Raw genomic sequence first — 20847 nt, 5'->3', positions numbered from 1 at the left:
AATGAGACTTGTCTGAATGCGTTCGAGTGTTCATTGTGGCCAGATAGATATAGATTGCAGTTGGAGTTTGACTACATTTTCAGTGTGAGTGCCATCTAGTTGTGCATAGCCTTTCCTGGCTGGAGGTTTGGCTGTGATGGGACAGTTTCTTGCCAGTTGTGCTGGAGTAATTCTGCTGGCAGGGTTTCCTAGGAGAGAGCAAGGGATGTGAGCAGGAGGGGTGTTTTCATCTGGTGTTGTTGAACCTCCTTGAAGAAACACACTGTCCATGTGTCCATGTCTATACCACAGGTTCTGCTGGCATGGCTGACATGGTATTTTTCCCTCCCACTCTTCCAGATGAGTTAGCTGTGCTAGCAAAACTTTGTGACTGCTTACAGCAATGCAGCTGCTGCTGTCTCTAAACTTCAGACTCACAGCTGTAAGACCCATTTTTTTTTTCAGTGAGTCAAATTTTTCTATTTCAAACTGAATAGAAACTGAATTAAGATGACGATGAAACAAGGAAAGAAAAAAACGTAATGGACATATGAATATTAAGAGCGGGGGGAAGGAATCCCTTTCTTGAGGCTGTCAGTATATACAGGAGATGAGCAAAAGCGAATGATCATAAATAAGATTAAGATTAAACTAAATAATGCATTAGATATTCTTTCATCAAGAAGCAGTATTTTGTATGTTGACAAACCCTAGTCCACCATGACAATAAGATTAACAAACTGTATAAAATGGAGCATTACAAAGTTAAAGCTATAAATTTATTCAAAAACAATTGTTTCTTTTGCAGAAACCTTACCCTGATTTCAAATTACCATGCAGACAGTGCTGTGGCCCAGTTCTCTTCTAGCTGCCTGTAGTATTCAAAGGATTAGTTTGAAATTGAATATGTTTTGCAGTGGATTCCTGCAATGCTGTAAGTGTTTGGGTCCTTGATTTTAATCTATTGAAAGTTGGAGTAACCAATGGAGCTATTCAGCAGGTTTTTTTAAAATGCCTGTCTGTCCTTGTTAATTAGAAGTGTACATATTGGGAAATTAACTATGAAATACTAAAAATGATAAATTATTTCTTATTTGAAAGTATAAATTAAAGGTTTAGTGTATATAAAATTTGTCATGTTTAATTGCAAGTTCAATTAAAATTCAGGATAATGATGATTTATACAGGTTTCTGTGTAATTTGATATTCATTAGCTTAGCCAGACACATGCTGATATTAGCTCGTTAATTATGTTTCCTTTTGTTGAAAGCAGCCTTGTGAAAGCAATCTGCTCAAAGTTTTTAAAACTCATTCTGCTAAATGAATATTTGGCAGCTGTTCATGTTATTGAGATGGTCACTGTGGCTTCACTTCACTTATACAGCATCAATCATACCTACTGAATGACAAACAAGGGTTTCTCGTTACAAACCCATTTATGAAGGTTATGGTTGACATTAGAGCTATTGCACAGCAGCACGATACTGCTTTACAGTAATGTTAGAATATGACTACAGGTAGAACTGGCCGCTCCCACACAACCAAAACAAATATAGCTTAATAAGAGAGGAGAAAAAAAAAAAAGCTGTTTCAGATATAACCAGCGTACGAAGTGCTGAGATGCTTTCACATCTCTGGAATGTGGAAGGCAAGTTACTTAACACCGTAAAAATTGTGAGACGTTAGTGTATAAAAATCAGCCTTCTGGGGTGTTAGCTCGGTGCTCTTCAGGTGCTCTTAACACTCTCTTCTAAGTGGAACTGACCTGAATAATTTCAGAGATAGATGTCATGAAGCAGCTCCCAAAGAGAGCTGCATCCCAGCTGGGGAGGGGAGATGCCCCTTGAGAGGAATTGGCCCTGCTCTGGAAGCCTCTGGCCTTTGCATTGAGTCATTTTGCAGAATTGTTAAGGCTATGGGGGATTGAGCAGTTTAGCGTTTCAGGATCACTAGAGATTTTTATCTGAAAATATTTGAGGTAAATGCATTTACTGTTTAATGAAAAGACAAGTATAGCTTTGAAGGATTGATGGCATGAAATGTAATCCTTTTGTTTCTACTGAAAAGAAAATGCAACAAATGTACTGAGGGCTATGGCACTCACAAGGAGTTATCGTTTCTCCTACTGTTTGCTACGGGAGTGTATGTGTATCTTTATCTCGGAGTGCTGCCTAGACTGTCCTTTTCATTAACAGTCAGCAGTGCCATGGACCTGTTCAGATTCTGTTTCTTGAATCTGAGGAGGAATTCTTGCTTCTGGAGTTCATAACTCAGTTTTATCTGCTGAAGTGTGGTAAACTCAGGGACTTCAGGGAGAGAAGAGGTGCTGGACTGGTTAGACTTTTTGTCACCTGGGAGAATGAATGTTGAGGCTTAGGGTCAGTGGTGAACTGTGAAGAATGCCCTTTTTTCTGTCTTTTTCAAAACTACCTCTTGTGATGGGCTCTTCCTTTTTCTGCATATTATTGTGCTGTCTAATAATGATAAATCAGTATTACTTTCAAGAAATGGACAACAGCGAAAATCAATAGATTCTCCTCCCATCCACTCCAAACTTTTTTTTGGGAAGTGCTAATTATTAATGCAATTTAAAACTCCTCTTAAAGGGGAATTTACAATATTAAATCAAGTGGAAGTTTACTGTTAATTGGCTTAGCTTGGACCAAAATGTTAATACTCAGTGGCTTTGTGTTTCATTGGTGAGTAAATCACTGTTATTTGTCAGCCGGCAGTTTCATTCATCTGTGGTTATTTTTCGTACCACAGCTCAGCTTGGTTAGCATAAAAGTTTCTCTTACATCTGTCAATTAGCTTTCTTATACAGTGGTGTAGTGCTGGTAAAGACTTTTTGACAAGACAGTTCATCATTTTTGTTTCTCTTGGAGGTATAGCCTCTTAGGTTATAGAGCCAGGTATTGTGTTTCTGTAGGCAGAATGCTAGTAGCTACTTTAGGCTTGGAAGAAGACCTTCATATGAGAAGCAGATGTGATAGAATGAATTTGCAAATCAGGATATTTAAATACTTTCAGAACCTTTAAAAGGGACAACAGTTTTTCAGAGATGATGGAAACTACTTAACGTTCTTTCCCCAACCCTGCAAAGTTCCCAGGTTCTTGTTTTTTGTTTTACTTTTTAGATATCAAACATCTGCTTTGAAAATGAAAGTACCGTGTTTTCTGTAGTTATCTCAAATTCTTTTGATTGTATTAAATATAATTTCAAGGCTTCAGTTGGATAAAAGTAACCATCTAGGGCTCAGACTGTTAGGACAAATTTAGATGCATGCAGCAGTTTAAGGGCTTTTGGTTTTCAGGTGTGCACATGGTGTGTTTCCTCCTGTTCAACTATAGAAGTGAATATTTAAAATAAAATTGTATATATCAATAAGAATGTGATAAAAATTATAAATATTCATCCTTCCTTATTTCACTGTGAAAAAAGCTGTTAGGGCTCTGTTTCTTATGAAGTGTGGCACTCAGATCCTCTAAATCTCATATCCTTGATGAGAAAGGAGTAGAGAGGTTATATTTGTTTTATGCTTTGCATGTCCATCCTTTAATTTAGTATTTCTCACATTTAAAAGACTCACAAAGAACCAAGAAGACAGAATTCTAAGCAAGCACAGAGCTATTGACTGAACCTGCCATTTTTAGCTCATTATTTTGAGTAGAAATACACTTAAATGTCTCTTGGATAGCCTTTTGATTAGATAAGACAAGACAGAATTTCCTACTTGAGTAATACACAATATTTTAGAAAGTGTTCTGGAGCAAGTTTTGAGTGCTGCTGCTTTTGCTTTAAATCAAAAGAATCTGTAAGGATATGGACTAAGATCGTTTTGTAGAAAAAAACATTAATCTCTGCCTTCTTTTAAACAGTAAGGTTAGTTTTACATGAGGCCAATGTGAGGAAATAGAAAAAAGAATATTAAACAAATATATAAATATATAAATATATATATATATAAATACCAGTTAGCAATTTATTTATTTTTTCATTTCTTTTTTTTTCAGTGGATTGGAAAACAATTTTTTTGTTTATTGTGCTTAAGGGAAATAAACCTACTTCTACTGTGGAATAATACTTTTATAAAGCATGGATGGGTTTGATTATGATATTTGTTGCTATTTTGATTCTCCCGATTTTATTAATTTTAACATTCAAAAAAAGGAAGTATCCCACTGATCATAAGTGACAGCATCATGCTTACAGAAGCACCTGAAAAATCTCTGTAGGCATTTAAGAAAATCTTTCAACCCTAGTAGCAAAACCATGCCAGTTAACTGCTTGTTGAGCAAGACCTTGTCAGCTTTTTATCGCAATGTATTGTTGGGTAATAGTTTTAAAATTATTTATAGAATGGAATCCCAGCTGTACTGAAAATACCATCATTTAGTATGTTGTCTGTGATTCTCATTAGCTTTTTTTTGCCTAAGGGTTATGAAGAGAACAAAGGTTTGGCTGCACGTCTGAGATTGAGCATTACAGAAAATTTTTGTCAGGGGACTTGTTGACCTTATGTAAAGTTACCTCTTTGAGAAGCTCTTTATATTATGACTACAGTTGCTGTGGAAGTTGCATAAACCTAGCAACAGCCAGCGTGCCCTGGTGCAATGTATTTCAGAAGTTTGGTCTCTGAATGGGTATATTTGCCTACTACAAAGCTTACATCCAGTAGTATCGAAATAATGATCAATCAAGTGAACAGTGTATTTAAAAAGCATAAGCTGATATATTTCTCACATATGTAACATATGTTTGCATACATTAAATGTGGGAAATCCATTTCTCCGCACAGGATCGTGCTTTCTCTACTGATTTCTCTTAAAAATAGTGACATTCAAGTAAAATAATTTATTTATTAACATTCACAACATCTCTGTAACTTGAGGTAGAATATTGCAGTTCCTTTTAAGTATACATGCATTAATTTGTGGTTTTTTGTTTGTGTTTTTTTCATTTTGATACTTGTTTTCTTGTAGTGTGGTAGTGTCTATAGATCTTTCATCTTAAACTGTAATGTTCTGCTATAATAAAAACATTGGATTGATCTTCTAATATATTCAACCTAGAACATCACTTTAGTGACATTAGCTGTTATTTTGCATCTGGAGGTGCTCCTGGGAAAGGCAGACTTCAGCAACAATGTTATGATCACTGTCTGATTTTATATATGGCTGACTCAGCAGTATGTGATTAGTCTGACTTAAAGGATAAGACAAGATCCTACTATTACCCTTCTCCTCAGGGACAACTGCCCTTCTCCATCAAGACGACAACCATTCAACCAGAAAGATTGACTTCCAGAAATTCAACACAATCACTTTAGTATTTTAAATTTCAGGTGAGACTAGAATTGATGGTGTTGAGTGCAGAGGCCCAGAGCCTTGAATCTTAATGCTTAAGTGAGTTAAGCAAAACTGCTGGCTCTGAAGAAGTCTCTACGTTTCTTTTTAACAGCTAGAAAATAGGATAAATGAGGAAGGGAAAAATGCATTCGCTGTTGGGAGTGGGGGAAAAAGACATTTTAACCCTTTTGATGATGAGAAATTGAATTCTAAATTGTTATTTAATCCTTGATGAATTTTGTGTGTTTGTGCCAAAGTGTGCTTGATTACAAAAAAAAAAATATATATATATATATATATAACTTATATATATATATATAAAATATATATAATGAACATATAGTTTCTATGGTAAGCAAAGTTGTTTGAAAAAAACCAAAGACCCTTAAATTTAAGTCTTAATTTACTGTCTAGTTGACACTAAGTATCAACATACTTAGTAAGCTGTAGTTGCACCTTTTTGTACATAAATAAATAAATAGATAAATAAGTATATAAAAGAAGTGAGATTAAAAGAAATAATGCAAACCCAAACTAACATTTTCTGTTAAGTGCTTGTTCACAACAGATAGTGCTGCTTCTGTTCACTTGCCATCAGAAACTGTACCTACTCAATTGGGTTACTCACATTTCAACAGAATCTTCCTTTAATCTCTGTTCATACAAGAGATCGGTGGAGCTTTCCTAATGCTATAATAGCATTCTTTGAGGTATCTCAATCTATGAGATGCTATTATTTGCATTTCAAAACTACTCTAGTGTGTTTTAACATTTTATTAGCAAAGCAACTCAGACAATGGAAGACTGTTAGCAGAATACCAACATCTTGTTTTTTTGCTTTTATTATTGAATAATTTTAGTAAAAATGTAGTAATAACCTCCAGTATTTTATTACCATATGAACACATTCTAATTTCTGTGCCTTCCCCAGCAGGTGTTTTACCTGGAAATTGGAAACGGTAACAAGTCACAGGAAGTGAACATGTTGTCATTCACTGTAGCTGATTTTATTTTTGTAGTGGCACAGTTAGAAAAATATGGCAAATTTGAAAGAGAATGTTTGGGTAACTGAAGCTCCTGCTTGCACTTGATTGTTAGGTCCATGGTCTTGAAAACACAATATGTTTCAAGTAGAGAATGGCTTTTGCAAAATCAGTGACTTTTTTGGTTGTGTGGGGTTTTTTTGGTTTGTTTTTTTTTTTTGAGGGTAAAGTATTTATTATTTAGAACACTGCTGCAACCTGTAGTTATTGGCCTTTCTGAAATTTGGGAAGTTTCTGGTGGTGAGAAGGTATCATCATTTTTCATCAGCATGTTGGAAGTAAATTTTTCTGTGTCACCATCTTTCTGGTACATGTGTGAATTTAATCTTTAAAATAAGTGGCAGGAACTAAGGGGACATCAGTCTTTGGAATTCCAACTTGTTTACTCTGCCTTTAGAGCATCACTGCTGATGAAAAGGGTGCAGTCTTATGAACACAGCTCTTTCTAGAACTCTGAGGAATGGCTTCTGTTCATTGCTTTTAATTTGAAAATGGGCTAAAATCACTATACGTGAAGTGTAAATGGATGTTTATTTCATAAGATGAACTCATATCTTTTTTTTGCTAACATTTCCCTATGCATTCGCAGTCTGATTCACTTTGCAGAAATCTGCTTCCTCCTTGTAAGATGCACAAGAATCTATAGTACTATTAAAAATTAGGTTACTGTAGCCGTAGTGTATTCAGAAAGTATATCTCACCTTCAGGGGAGAATTGGATAGGGTTTGTGTGGTTTGAGGAACACATTTATGTCTCTTTTAGGGTATGTAAAGCCTCAGAGCTTCAATTATAAATGTTGGGATGGTGAGATTGGTAAAGAAGGGAGAGGAAATGTCTTTTACAACTGAATGTTTATCAAGCTCTCAGAGATTTAATGCAGTTCCATGAAAGAACTGAGACATCTTCCTCTATGTCAACCCAAGAATTCTTCCGTCACATTAATGATAATGTTTGTATTATAAGGTGGAAATTATATAAGAATAATTTAAAATTAAAAAGAGTGATTTGTAGAATGTGTGGGTTGAGTTTTTGTTGTGGTTTTTTTTTTGGTTGTTGTTGTTGTTGTATTTTTTTTTTTTGTTAGCTTGTGATAGAAGAACCTGCAAATAGTTCCTTGGTTATTTGCTTTGGTTTAGCTCTAATATCTCCTTGGGTTACTATATGGTGTATTGAAAAGTTTGCTTTCCCTTTGGACCAATGAGCATAGCCAAGTGAACTGTAAAAACCCAAACATCCAGTCCCCCAAACAACAAAACCCCAAACCAACAAAAAAAATCCATCACCTTTCAGTAGAACTAGGTGACAGCAATATTAGTTCTCCTGCAACTATTGGAAGACCATAATATTTTTATATGGTTATCAGAGAAAAGAGCAAAACATTCTAAACATTGCTAACAAATGTGTTTAATACCTAAACAGCCTCCTTTACCTTGGGAGTGCGTGTGAGATGGATTTCAAGAAGATACCACTGAGATCTGTGTTGCTACAGAGCTGCTAACTAATGACCCTATGGCAACTAGTCAGTCTCTCTCTCTATATAGATATAGTCTATTAGTGTCTTCGTGTAAAGTAATATGAGATATAAAGAGCAAAAGCAGATTTTTTTTTTTAATGATGGCGTCTTTGAGACAAGTTTGCTAGAACATAGAGTAGCAAGATGGATAAAAGGGGGAGATAAGTGACTCTTTTCATTCTCCTTTATTAGTAAATTGTACTATTTTTCCAGTGCTTGAGGTCATTACTCATTTTCTGGTAGAAAATGGATGTAGTGCACCAAAACTGTGACTGTAAACCTGTCCTTAACTACAGAGGGAACATGCAAGCTCTCAAACTCTGTTCTTCCTTTATCATGAAAATTTACTTTACAGATTCACGTGGATAATTTGTATTTAGAAATTTTCTTACCAAGCTATTAATAGTGTCCTGGGCAGTGTGATTTTCTTCAGGAAAGCTGGGCACAAACAGGGTTCAGGAAGAAATAGTGAGGTTCTCTGGATCCGATTTTAATAACATTCCTAGTGGGACTGATTGATGCACAGAGGTTTTAGTACCAGTACTTGTATCCTACCCTGCAGCTTGAAAGGGAAGATTTCTGTTTGATTTTGTTAGTGGTTGTAAGACATATTGTCCTATGTAAGATCTGACTGAAGTACTTGTCACAGTGAAAGTTTGAATCAAACTAACTCAAAAGAAGAAAAGGAAGTTGCAAGAATCAAGCCTGCTTTGCTTTCACTTAAACTGGATTCCTTAAACGTTGGTGGTCTCTAAAAGCTCTTTATTTTTGCTGATGTTTTTCTCAGTTACTAGCTTCAAATAGGAGTTAAAATTCAGAATATTTCAAATACCAACTGTAATCAAAATTTACATTATTCTGTTAGTTTTCTACTTTCTTGTGGAGCTATTTCATGTTTCACTCTCAGTTGAGACTTCCTCCGATTGACTTATTTCTATTTTCCACAGAAGAAGAATTCTTTAGATTATGAAACAAATCTCCCCTCTTTAAGGTTCTCTAGGTCTGTCTATGTGGATCCAATTGGTAGATGGTGACTATTGATGGCTGTTCTGATGACTATGAAATAGGTGTTATTTTTGCTTTTCAAACATGGTTTCATTTATGTCCGCTTCATCCTGGTTTATATTTATCTCTTAAAATTGCTCCACAAGTAGAATAGCTTTTAAGTTGGAAGACAACCTTTCACAGCGCAGTGCAACTGCAGTGCAAGCTTCTTGAGCGCCCTTTATACAAGGTGAAATTGCTAAGAAAATGCAGTGGAGGGTTCATGTTTGATAATCTGTAATCAGATTAGCATTTCTAGGTGAGCAGCTCTCTTTCCTTCACTACTTCTGTTGGGGATTATCAGATATTGTTTTATTGTGAGGCATCTGTGTTGAAGGCTGTTGACTGAACAGTTGTTGCTGGATTAACTTAGCGCTGTTCACTTTAAATAAGTTCCAGAAGTGTGAACTCTGCCTCTTAATATGCTTTTTAAGAAATGGCAGGCTGAGTCCGAGAAGATTTTTACCTGAGGGTGGGAACTTAGATGTGCCAAACAGACTTTAATTGTCTTCCTTGTTATAGTCAAAAGAGTAACTTCACTGATGCAACTTGAGCTACATACTGTGTTTGCATACTTATAGCAGTTTTAATTGTATTGAATTGTAAAAACTGCACAGTGGTAACTGAGCAACACCTGCAGAAGCACTACTTGTCACTGACTGTCGTCTGTCCTCTTGCTACAAGGAAAAGCCAAGTTACCAATTGCCAAGGGTAGGATTTAAAGGCTGTAAGATAGTATACTAAAACATGTCATTAAAAAATTAGTCTTTGATGTGAATCCTTATCTTCCAAGCATTTTGGCAGCTTGATGATCTTTTCATTTATACCTGTGTCTATTAATATATATCTGTTTTCCTGTATGTAAGAATGCAAGCCTTTGTGTATAGAACACTGCACAGTGGTGTTTATCACCAGACATGTCTCTAGATGGTACATTAGCAAATCATTCCATCTGCCCTTATATACCAAAAGGAGGTGAGGAGAGAGGCAAATTCTTTCTTAGGTTTTTAAGTGTGTTTATCTGAAATTGGTTATGAGGTTTACATGAAAGGTATTCCTCAAGAGAATGTTATTCCTGTAGGGATTTTTTAGTCCACCAAGAGAGAGTCATCGTGGCATAGGACCAAGATGTAGGCCAAGTGGAAATACAGCAAAGTGATTTAATAGAAAAGGTAATTCCTATTCAAACTGGATGGTCCCTTATTCATTTCCTCGGATTATCATCAAATTTATGTCACCAGCAAAGGAGCTTTATTGAGTTTCACAGATATATTCCTTTTGCTTTCATTGTCATTAGTTGGCACACTGACATTTTCATATGTGTCTCAGCTAATGCCTCAAAATTACTCCATCTACAAATGTAACAATTGAACAGATAATTTTAATAAGATTCAGCTTGACTTCAGACTGCACTCCTTCCTTTCTTTATAGAATGCAAATTGTAACCTGTTTTTAAAGCCGTGCAATGCAGTGAACTTTAATGGGATTTGACAACATCATATTAAGCACAACAACTACGCATAATGTACCGAAAAATTGGACGTGAAATTGGAAACATAGCTGAGAACAAAGTAAATTTACATGGTTTGGTAGTTTGAATGTCTGATATCATATTCTCTCATGCAAGCTCCATAAAAAGCAAGGGATTTAACAATGGATATCAGCGGAAAGTGCTTTTAAAGTTAAAGCTGATGGATGGCTTGTCAAAAAAAATAATTGCATTGGTTGGAAAGTCGGGATGCGTGCTGAGGGGGAGAGAACAGGATATACAGAGAGGATGATGGGAAGTGACAGTGGTCTGTCAAGAAGCAGTGGCTGCCCAGAGAAGTGTGAAGCCAGAGCTATAAGGTGGCAGAGTAGAACAGGCTGTCAGAGTGGGAAAGTGGCTTTAATACCCTGAAAAGCAAAGGAATCCGCCTGTCAGCCTTGCTCAGCCGTGCTGAAAGAGGAAAAGAACATGGCATAAAGTTAGAGACATTAAATGGGAAAAAAAGAGAGGCCAACGAAAGCCAGTGAGGAGGGGTGGTGAGCTGTTATGTTTTTAAATAGACAAATGACACATTTCTAGGTGCAGCAAGAAAGCAAACTGTCTAAGAAATTTAGAACTGATTAGAGGCTTTTTTGAAAAAGAAGTACAAGATGATCAGCATCTATTTCTGGCATTTTTAAATGTACCACATAGCCCTGTGACCTTCCCTTCACTTCCATCTTGTGTAACTGTACTGGCCCATCACTACTATGAGGCACAGAAATGGTTTTGTTATAGAAGCAGTTTTGTCCCTGTAAGCATTGGAAGAACCTGGTGTTTGAACCAAAATAATTGTCTCAGAGATATCTTTTTAGCCATTCATAAGGTATTAGCTTAAAAATCTGATTATCAATCTAACCAAACAATTTTTCCGTAATTGTTTTTAAATGTTGAGATTAATTTAGCTCTGCGTCATTATGATTTATACCTGGTACTAGTGAAGTGCCACTCATTTCAGGATGTATCAATTTTAAAGGTTTTCCATGAATGCTGTAAAATTTATTTATCTCTTTAAGACTGTAGAAAAAAACCCTAAGTAACTGTCAATACAGGCTTTTAAAATCAATGCTTTTCAAATTCAGTTCCCTGTAATCATCTGTTACAAATATATTTTAAGGAGAAAGGGAAAAAAGTAAATATAAAAATTGAGAAGTCTTTATACATATGATATATTTTTGGTATAGGATAACACATTAAAAGATGCTATGCTACACAGCTGCTATATAAGAAAGGCATTAAAGACACAGTCCATGCTATACTTTTTCAGTGTGTTACCTTAACTTTCTGGAAGAAATAACGTCCCATAGAAAAATGGAAATAAAAAGCAAGATACAGCTTGTGCACAGACATTCAGAAAATACATGTTGTGTGTTAAAGAAGTTATGGAATGCAACTAGATCTTGAAAAATACTGAACTAAATGAAGGCTGCAGGGAAATATTGTTAGATAAATTTCAACACTTTTCAGGATTTGATTTATAGTTGTGCTAGAAGTTATTAGATGCAACTAAGTTTCTGGGTGTAGCTTCTCAGAACTGTTCTGAATGCTACTAAGGCTCTACTTGAAGTGCAATACTTGCAATTCTAAAAGAAATAAAGGTCATCGTTTTTGATATATTTTGGCTTATGTCTCAGTTATAATGACAAACTAATTCAAATAAGGACTTGTTAATGCTTCAGTCCATACATGCTTTCCTGTTTTATTTCTGTTGCAGTGTTTTGAATAGGAGAGTTAATTCTCCATCTACAAATACGTATTATCTGATTAATATAAAAGTTATGTCATGATCATAATACAGAGACTAAATTTTATATAATCGGTTGCTGTCATAGCATACATACCCTTTCTGTTGATCTGAACATGATGTGTCCAAAAATGCAATACATACTGAACTAGAAGGCTCTCAGTTAAAATGTTATAGGCATTATTTTACTAGTCCTTTGTTGAAATAACAGCAGAAACTCGAGAATATATTAGCAGGAAGGAAAAATCTAGAGTGTTGCTAGGCATTTTAAACTTTTTTTTTTTTTTTTAAGTGTGTTGAAAGACAGCATCATTTGCTTCTGAAAATCAATGTGTTCTTTACTATCCTTTATAAATGTGTTAAACATTGAACATGTACACTTTGGGGTTGTATGATGGCCCCAGCTCTTGAAGATTCTCTTTGCTGAACCTAGAGGGCAGTTTGGTTTTATATTGGTGTGATTTCAAATTACATAATAAAAAAAAAAAAATCAAGTAAGAATCTTCACTTCTTCCTTCTCACGTTAGCACCTAATGTAAAGTTCCAAAATTAAATAAATGGCTTTTATGCCTAGATAGTTTGTGAGCTTCTAAATGGGAGATGATCTTACAGGTTGTGTTTCTTTACCCAGGCAATTTTCTTACAGTGTCTGTTGCCAGTACATGTGAATACATTACAAAATATATAGTCTAAGCAAATGCATGAATCATAATGCTCTGTACTTGAACAAAATGGGAAAAAAAAAAAAAAAAAGAAAAAAATAAAAGAACATTCCGTCACAGTTTGAATAGCACCATTTGCCTGCCAAATAAGATACTTTCTTTCTCTCCTTCTCTAGTCAGTAGTAGATGTCCTAACTAGAAATGAATGGATGCAATGCAATGTACTGTGTTTGCTAGACACAAAACGGCAATGTTAGAGCTAGAACTGCAACCTCTGCTTGTTTTTCCTTACTCCTTATACATTCAAAAAATCTGTACTGTTACTTGCAATATAGTGGTTTGTGTATTAATAGCTCTTTTGGTTTGCAAATAACACCTCTTTTGTCACTTCGGGGTTCCAGAAGGGTCACTGTTTTTTTTACACTTGAGGAAGATTGCTGCTGTTATCTGTACATCTATTGCTTAGACAAGAATAGGATTACATGATATGATTTAAAACAGTATCAGCTGTATTTTATTCTTTTCACAAGGAAATGACCCCTTACCTTATACAGCTTAAATAAATAAATAAAGCTTCTATGACATACAGCAGAAAAGCTTTTGCCTTTGTTACCTCAGGACTATCTGAATAAAATGTCTTATTAAGCAAGATATAAGGGCAATAAAGAAAAGAATAAATCAAATTAGTTGACGTCTCAAGCTTGGAGCACTATATGTAGTGCTAGTAGTTATCTGTTTAGTAAAATGGATTTAATGAGAAATATAAATGCTGGTATTTAGATGGCTGTATTTTGGTAACTTGGATATTGGCTTCCAAAATTGTATGATAATGCACTACTGCAAAGTTTAAAGCACAGCAGGAACTGTTGAAATCACTTTTTCCTCTCTGTGGCAAGGTTACACATGAGAATGTGCTGAGCCTTAAAGAAAGGGGAGCATATACTGGATTATCTTTTGTAATGTTGCACCCCAAACCCAAAAGGGATTGGTCTTATAACACTGGTTAAACGGAGTTTATGTATTATTAACCAGTATATTCTAAGGTGTTCAGCCACTCCTGTTTGTTTGCCTAAAAGGCTTGAATGCAGAAATTGAAGCTTAAACTGGACTATGAGAAACCACATTGCATGTAATTTTGATAGAAATTTTGCATATTTGTTGTTATCCTGTATGAGAATACTGCTTATTTCTAGGCAAAATTACTTCTTCCATAGAAATTCCATTGACTGAGTAAAACTTGCACCTTGGAACAAGTAACTCCTAGCATGCAAAGAATCATTTGTCTGGTGTTGAAAATGCCCTGACCTGCCATTTCATTATGTTGTACAGCTCATCTGCCCACCCAACATCCTCATGTTGTTTTCATAAAAAAAATTTTTGGAAAATTTATTTCTGTAATACCTGTGAGGTCTGTAGTTACTTACAAATAGGAAGGAGAAGATCAGGCTTCCTTTTGAATGACTCCAGGTCAAATTAAAAACTGTGACACATCAAGAAATTTAAGTCAGAGGTCTCAAAGACCACACCTCTCTTCTCTCACTTCCAAATTTTTTACATTTTACTTTCTTTTGCTGCACCAAATATACCATGTCCAGCTATATATATATATATCTCCATCTATAGATATGTGTGTGTGTGTCCCAGTATTGTGGGGATTGGTCAGTCTTTGTAGAGAAAAGGTGCAGAAAACAGTAGCATGCAATATTGCAGCAAAAGATGCGTTAACTTGATTTGTGTCTCTTTAATGGCTTTGATAGGTAGCCAGACACTATAAAGAAAAGCCCCACTTATGGTGATCTAGAAGGCAGCAGGATTTCAGCAGACCTCTGCTTAGTATGATCTCGGAAGAAAAGAGTTGCTGCTTAGTTTGACTGAATTTTTTTCACATGTTAGAAATAAAGGATGGGAGAAGATAGAACTAAACTGTATTTCTAGCTGGGGTAAAGGATCAGGTTAGCAGATTTACTGAATGCTAATGAAAGGTTGCCTGCACAGTGCTTAAACCTGTGTCAGCTGTACTTGCAGGTTTCTCCAGCCTGTAAGTGTTCCTATTGCTAATTGTTCCCACTTAGGGTTTTAGTCCAATTTAGGATGTGAGCTAGTACAAAGCATTCTGTCACCTTGAGAAGCAACAGTATCAGGAGCTTGTACCTTTCATTTTACTTTCTGGGAGAAATCATGCTTGCATGATGTGCAATGCGCTGTTGGCCCACTTGTGTTATTTTGTAGAAAAGGGCTAGACCTGCATGTGATACGGGGCATTACTTTTATAATTAAAGCAGTTTGAGATCAAGACTTCTGGTCTAGTTCACTGTAGTGAAGGGTACCTCTTACAAATCTGGTGTAGAACTTTCTTCTCTTGTCAAACCCCTAAAAAATCAGGGAGTGGGTGTGCCTGATAGCGAGGTGATAGATATTGACTTATCTCTAACCTGAGACAGGAAACAATAAGAAGCTGCTGTTGTGGAAAAGCTAGTTGCTAATAGTTGTTTTTGTGGGTAGCTCTAATAAACTTCAGGCATTTTTACCTAATATCCAGCAATGACGAAAGTACCTTGATAACATGGTTGGCAGGCCTGTTTGAAATATTAGTAAAGTGGATTGAAGCTCTCTGAATTTGTTCAACCAAATATGACTGTAGCCGCATAAATAACAGATACTAACTTCGTTTTCTTTATTGAACAAGTCGTGTCCTGAAGGCTTCTGTAAGTCACTATGAACGCATATTCTGCTTAGAAACTTGTTTTATTGTGATAAAACTTTGTATGACTTAAACCTTGTCAAAAAGGTCATTCAAGCCATTACTATTTCTGTTCCACTTGGAGTGTGTTGTGTTTTTCTTGGTTTTGTTTGGTTGGTTTTTTAGAGTCCATCTGTAACCAGAACTGAATTTGTTGTGTTAGATTCTTCTCTCATATGCAGTTTCTCTTAATTCTTAATACAGCAAAATGTTTTCCAGGGATTCTCTATCCCCTTTTCTTGGGTGTGGGGTGTTTTTTTCTTCTGAATTTGGTGTTTCCTTCAAGCAAGTAAGGACCCTAAAGATACAAGGGCATTGAAAAATATAAAACTGGCCAAGATAGATGACAAAAACCACCATGCATAAATAAAGTACCCCCTTCTCTCTCTCATTCCCCCCCTCCCAAAATGAACAATGATTGTGTGGTTGAAGACCTGGCTGAATAAGTGTGTCAGGTACTGATTGGAAGAATGATAAATGGAGTGACCTAACAAAGGATTGACTTCTCCAAAAGACAGGCCTTTTTTAATGGATGGAAAGGGAGGAAGCCTCATTTAGAAGGGAAAGGCTGTTGGCAGTGCAGATATGACAAAGGGGAAGTCGACAACCATTGATTTACGTTCGGGAATGACAGTTGAAAAATTCAACAATAATCATGACAAATGAGAAGCAATGCAGTCAGAGGGAAAAATGCCAATACGCTAAGCCTGAGAAGAAATGCCAAGGTCATAAGGAAAGGTTCCCAAACTTCTGCTTTTGACAACCTTAATGGAAATATTGGAAAAGATGGGGTACAGGTTAAAAGGTATGGTTTGGAAAGAGGAATTGTAGGCGATGCTAATTAGAGTTTGTTCTTTTCAAGGAGGTCATGCATGCTGCCTACAGTAGTGTTGAGGCAAACTGACCATTAACAGGCTGTTATCCTCCAGAGCATCAAGTTTTTTCTTGAGAAACTGCTGAAATAAATGAATAGCAACAGGCAAACAATCATATTAATTTTAAAGTATCACTTTGCTCAATGAATAAAGCACATCTGTAGATTTTTTTCACCCTTGTCTGATGCATAATATATAACTTAATTTTTAAAAATAATTGAAGTAAGATAGTAAGTAAGATTATGAAAGATTTAGATGGAACGTTTGGTCAGATCTGAGTAAATAAGTCTAGCATCTGAGAACTATTTAATAAATGTAAATCTAAACACAGTAGCATAGTCTTGTAGTGAAGAGGTTTTAAAATAAACAGTGCCCTGTTTATTTTTGGTTTTCAGCTTATTGAAGCAGTTAGTGGAATAGGCAGATCATGTGTATAAACCAGTTATCTTTTAGTGCATTAGATTTATGTTATTAAGTATTTTACAAAATTGCATTATGCAGACAGTCACTAGTGCAATGAAATGAGCAGCTCTCTGTTTACTTGGAAACCTGAGAAAATAATGCTGATGAGAGAAACATGCCTACCCAGCATATCTTATGGAAATGAGTAGGAAGGCAGTGAATATCAAAACCTGTTTTATTTGCATGATATGAAGTAGCACAAATTACTTTCAGATGTATCTTACTTGGCAAATATTCCATTATATTGATTAAAAAAAACCCTCCACCCAACAAAACTGCCTTCAGATGGGGCTAAAAAGAGAAGTTTCTTAATTAGATGGAATGATCAGTTTATAATAGCTCATTATTGTAGTACTTCTTTCAAATGAAACTAATTTCAAGTTCCTGATTTGGAAAGTGTTAAGCCCTCACACACAAGTATTAATTTAGCATGCAGTGGTCATTTTAACCTTACATGTAGTGAGGATGATTATACATTTAAAAACAAATCTGAAACACAGGTAGATAATACCTGAGCTTGAGGGGGAGAGAAAAGACACACACACAAAAACCAACCAAACAAACAACCCACCACCAATCTCTCTCCCACCCCACAAAAATAAAACCCCAAAACAAAAAACAAACCCCAACAAATTAAAAAAAATAAATTTAAAAACCAAAACAACAACAGCAAAACAAAAACAAAAGCCACCAAAAAACACCACACAAACAAACAAAAGTACCCCCCCAAAACCCGCAAAAACAAACAAACCAACCAACCCAAACAAAAAACCAGAAAGTTTATAAATTGCTAGGACCTGCTATTTGCAGTAAATCTGGATATATAATGGGTTTCTACTAGTCCACTTATACCTGAGGCTGCAAAGTGGAATGTAGGGAAACTAGCTTCTTTGGATTAAACAGTTTCTAATCAGCTTTATCACTCATATCTGAATTTATCTTATTTGAGGAAAATGCCAATATATTAGCAAGCATATATGATACACAAGGTGACCCTACCAACTTAATGACATAATACATTATCCTTAATGAAGTCAATATCTTGTCTTTTAGCTGTCTGTCTATTGGGGCGATTAATTGCAGTGTCATTAAAGTTAGCTCTCTTTTCATTTGAGCTTGACAAGTCGCATAAAACTAATGTTCTTAGTTATCAGCCACTGGAATAGGATGGAGGATGGAGGAAATTGTAGGACAAATAAGGGGGTACTGCAACAGCTAACTTGAAGGAATTTTTCCAATGACTGTTTTCCAAGCCTTCTATTGCCAGCTATGGACTAATAGTTAAAACATTTGAAACAGAAATATCCAGATTGGGGTTTTAATTCTGTGTCTTGTGCTTGAAGTAGAACATAATGAACAGCACACTATCAGAGGCCACTGTGTTAAGACATCAGGACTGAAAAATTTGCAGAAATAGCCCCCTGAGTAAAGTTAAATGAGATTACCTATCCTAAGTTAATGCAATAAACAATATAAAAATACCTATTTTTCTTTTACTGTAGAGCTTCTTGTGTATCAGAGTGCAAAATAAATATAAAGCAATTTAGGAAATGAGTTTTTATGAAATAATGGCTTTGCATCTTTGAGAAAACAAGTTTCAGTCACTAGTGGTGATAGCAATGAAGCTCTGGTGCCCAGTGCTAATTGTAGCGCAAAAGCATCACTCCCTGCCTTCCCCCTACCTCTGAAACTACGAGACAGGATGGCTGTAATTTACAGTGTGTTATCTTTGTCTATAGCGGCAAGATGATATGAAGTAAATCAAGGTACGAGTAATGAAAGACTGAAAATTTATTCCTTGGAGCACACTTTAAAGTGTAGTATCTGTTATAGTGGCACTGCCTGAAGACCCTGAAATGAGACTTGGATGAAGGGCAATAAAGAAGCATAGAGGCTCATGTTAATGTTGTTTGTCTGAGGTTAGTAATTGGGTTCCACTGATGAGTTGTGTGAAGACAAAGTGAGAATCCTAGCAAGTATTGTAAATCTTACATTGTTGGAACAAGAAGCAATCCTAACAAATATTGATCCTTCCTGTGCCCAGAGGCGAGGAAGAAAGCAGAATGCTGCTGAGCCAGTGTTGTTTCAATAGCACCAATTACCTTAGTGAGGCTAGTGCTCTGCATGAAATCCCACCAGGCTCACAAATTGTGAATTATCAATGATTAGGCTTTTTAGATATATCCCTGAAAATCATGCCAGGTTAGCTTTCCGTATCAATTCTCCTTTCAGCCCCCAAAATGTATATCTCAAAAGCCTTTATTTTCAGCTTTTAAAATGCTCTAGGTATGTTTCAAGTACATTGTATGCACTAAATCCTTTCCCTCCCATATATCCCCTTCTCCCTTACACCCCCCAAGGGAAAAAAAAAAGATAGATCTCACAACACTTGAAAATATTCTTGGCAATATTTACCAAAGATTTGTTTAACTGTTATTTTCTCATTTCTAATTTACATTAGCTACTAGAAAATATACATTGAGACAGTATTAAAGGCTTATTTTAACAGAAACTCTCAAACTTCAGTGTACTTTTGACTCTAAATTCAGTTTTCTATAGAAAACTCTCAATCATTATTAAGTAATTTACAAAATTACAGTGTGCTAAAAAAATTGATGTTTGACTTTAAATTCATATGTCGTTAAATGCCTGTGATTCCATACTTGCTTTCTGTCTTATCTCATTTGAGATTATCTGTCCATATAGAGTGAGAGTGGGGCTGCTAAAATGCTGCATGAAGGAAAGACTTCTGGTGGGATATGAGGGGGACAGTGCCAGTAGCAGTATGAGGGTTCAAACCGGTGATAGAGCATCGTGACAAGTCCCTGTCCTGGTGAGCTGCAGGCATGTGCTGCGGGGGGCAGAGAAGGGGGAATCACTAGTCAGAGCATACACAGGATCATTCTACCATCTTCTAGTCCTCTGCTCTATCCACTGGAGCACGCTTGTGTCTTCTGTGGTTACTGATGGGCTTTAGGGGAAGTTGGAGATTTATTAGAAAGGTTATTGAGAATCTCTGCTATGCTGTGTTAATAGGGAGGACTAGTAAGTTAGACAAGTAGTGCATTAACATATATAATTGCTGCTGCTTTTTTGCTTGATAGGTAGGAATTGACCTGTAGGTTAGCTACTACCTCAAACTGTCTTTTGGGGAATACCCTACCATGTGACAGAACTTCTGGCAGGAGTTATTTTTGGTAAAGGCCAGCACCTTTTATTTAGAGGAGTGGACTTTTTCTCCATTCCTACCAATATTACTTGTATCCTCTCCCACATTACTACTTCTATTTTTCTGGCACTTGCTTTTGAGTTCTTATAATGTTGTGTTTGCTGTATTGCCAAACTGACAGATTCTCATCTGAATCAGTTCACAGAGTGACAAGGCAACCCATTGTGCCCAGCCCCCTGTGCTGTGCTAGCTGAAAAGACATGAAGGAACACCAAAGAAGTGCTCACGATTTAGATGTTTGTTTTTCTTTCTTTGTAGGTAGCATACTGTCATTGCTCAAGGTTTGGCAGCCACTAAAGGGGAGCTAGATAAACTGGGGTATGTCCATCTGTGCTACAGGAGTGTGTGAGTACTGGGGGGACCCAGCTTGGACTGAACAGACCGAATGTGAGGCTTCCTAGTACATGCTGTCTGGTTTTGAAATGTCCTATAAATTTTTGCACATGAGCCTTCCTGAAGTTTCCATGCAGGTTTAGAAGATGTTGTTGAAGCCTTTGTTTTGAAACATTTTCCTGCAGAAGGTCAGAACCAGCGCAGTTCTTATTAAAGTGATACCAGCCCAGCAGCACTTCCAGTGATGTAAAATAGTTGGTTGATATGTTTAAGAATCTGTATAAGTGCTATCATATCTGCACCAATAGCATAATGAGAAATTCATGTCTTTACTGTATAATAATCA

The 20847-nt window shown here is 36.0% G+C and overlaps 1 protein-coding gene across 1 annotated transcript in view; it reads left to right on the top strand.

Moving 5' to 3' along the window:
- The window catches only part of LRMDA (leucine rich melanocyte differentiation associated), a 669526-nt gene that overhangs the window by 276388 nt on the left and 372291 nt on the right, over positions 1 to 20847 (top strand). The window lies entirely within an intron of this gene.

The sequence above is a fragment of the Streptopelia decaocto genome, assembly GCF_964273445.1.
Source record: "Streptopelia decaocto genome assembly, chromosome: 5".
Classification (NCBI taxonomy): domain Eukaryota; kingdom Metazoa; phylum Chordata; class Aves; order Columbiformes; family Columbidae; genus Streptopelia; species Streptopelia decaocto.
The sequence above is the reverse complement of the archived record's forward strand: the minus strand, read 5'-3'. Positions and strand labels throughout refer to the sequence as shown.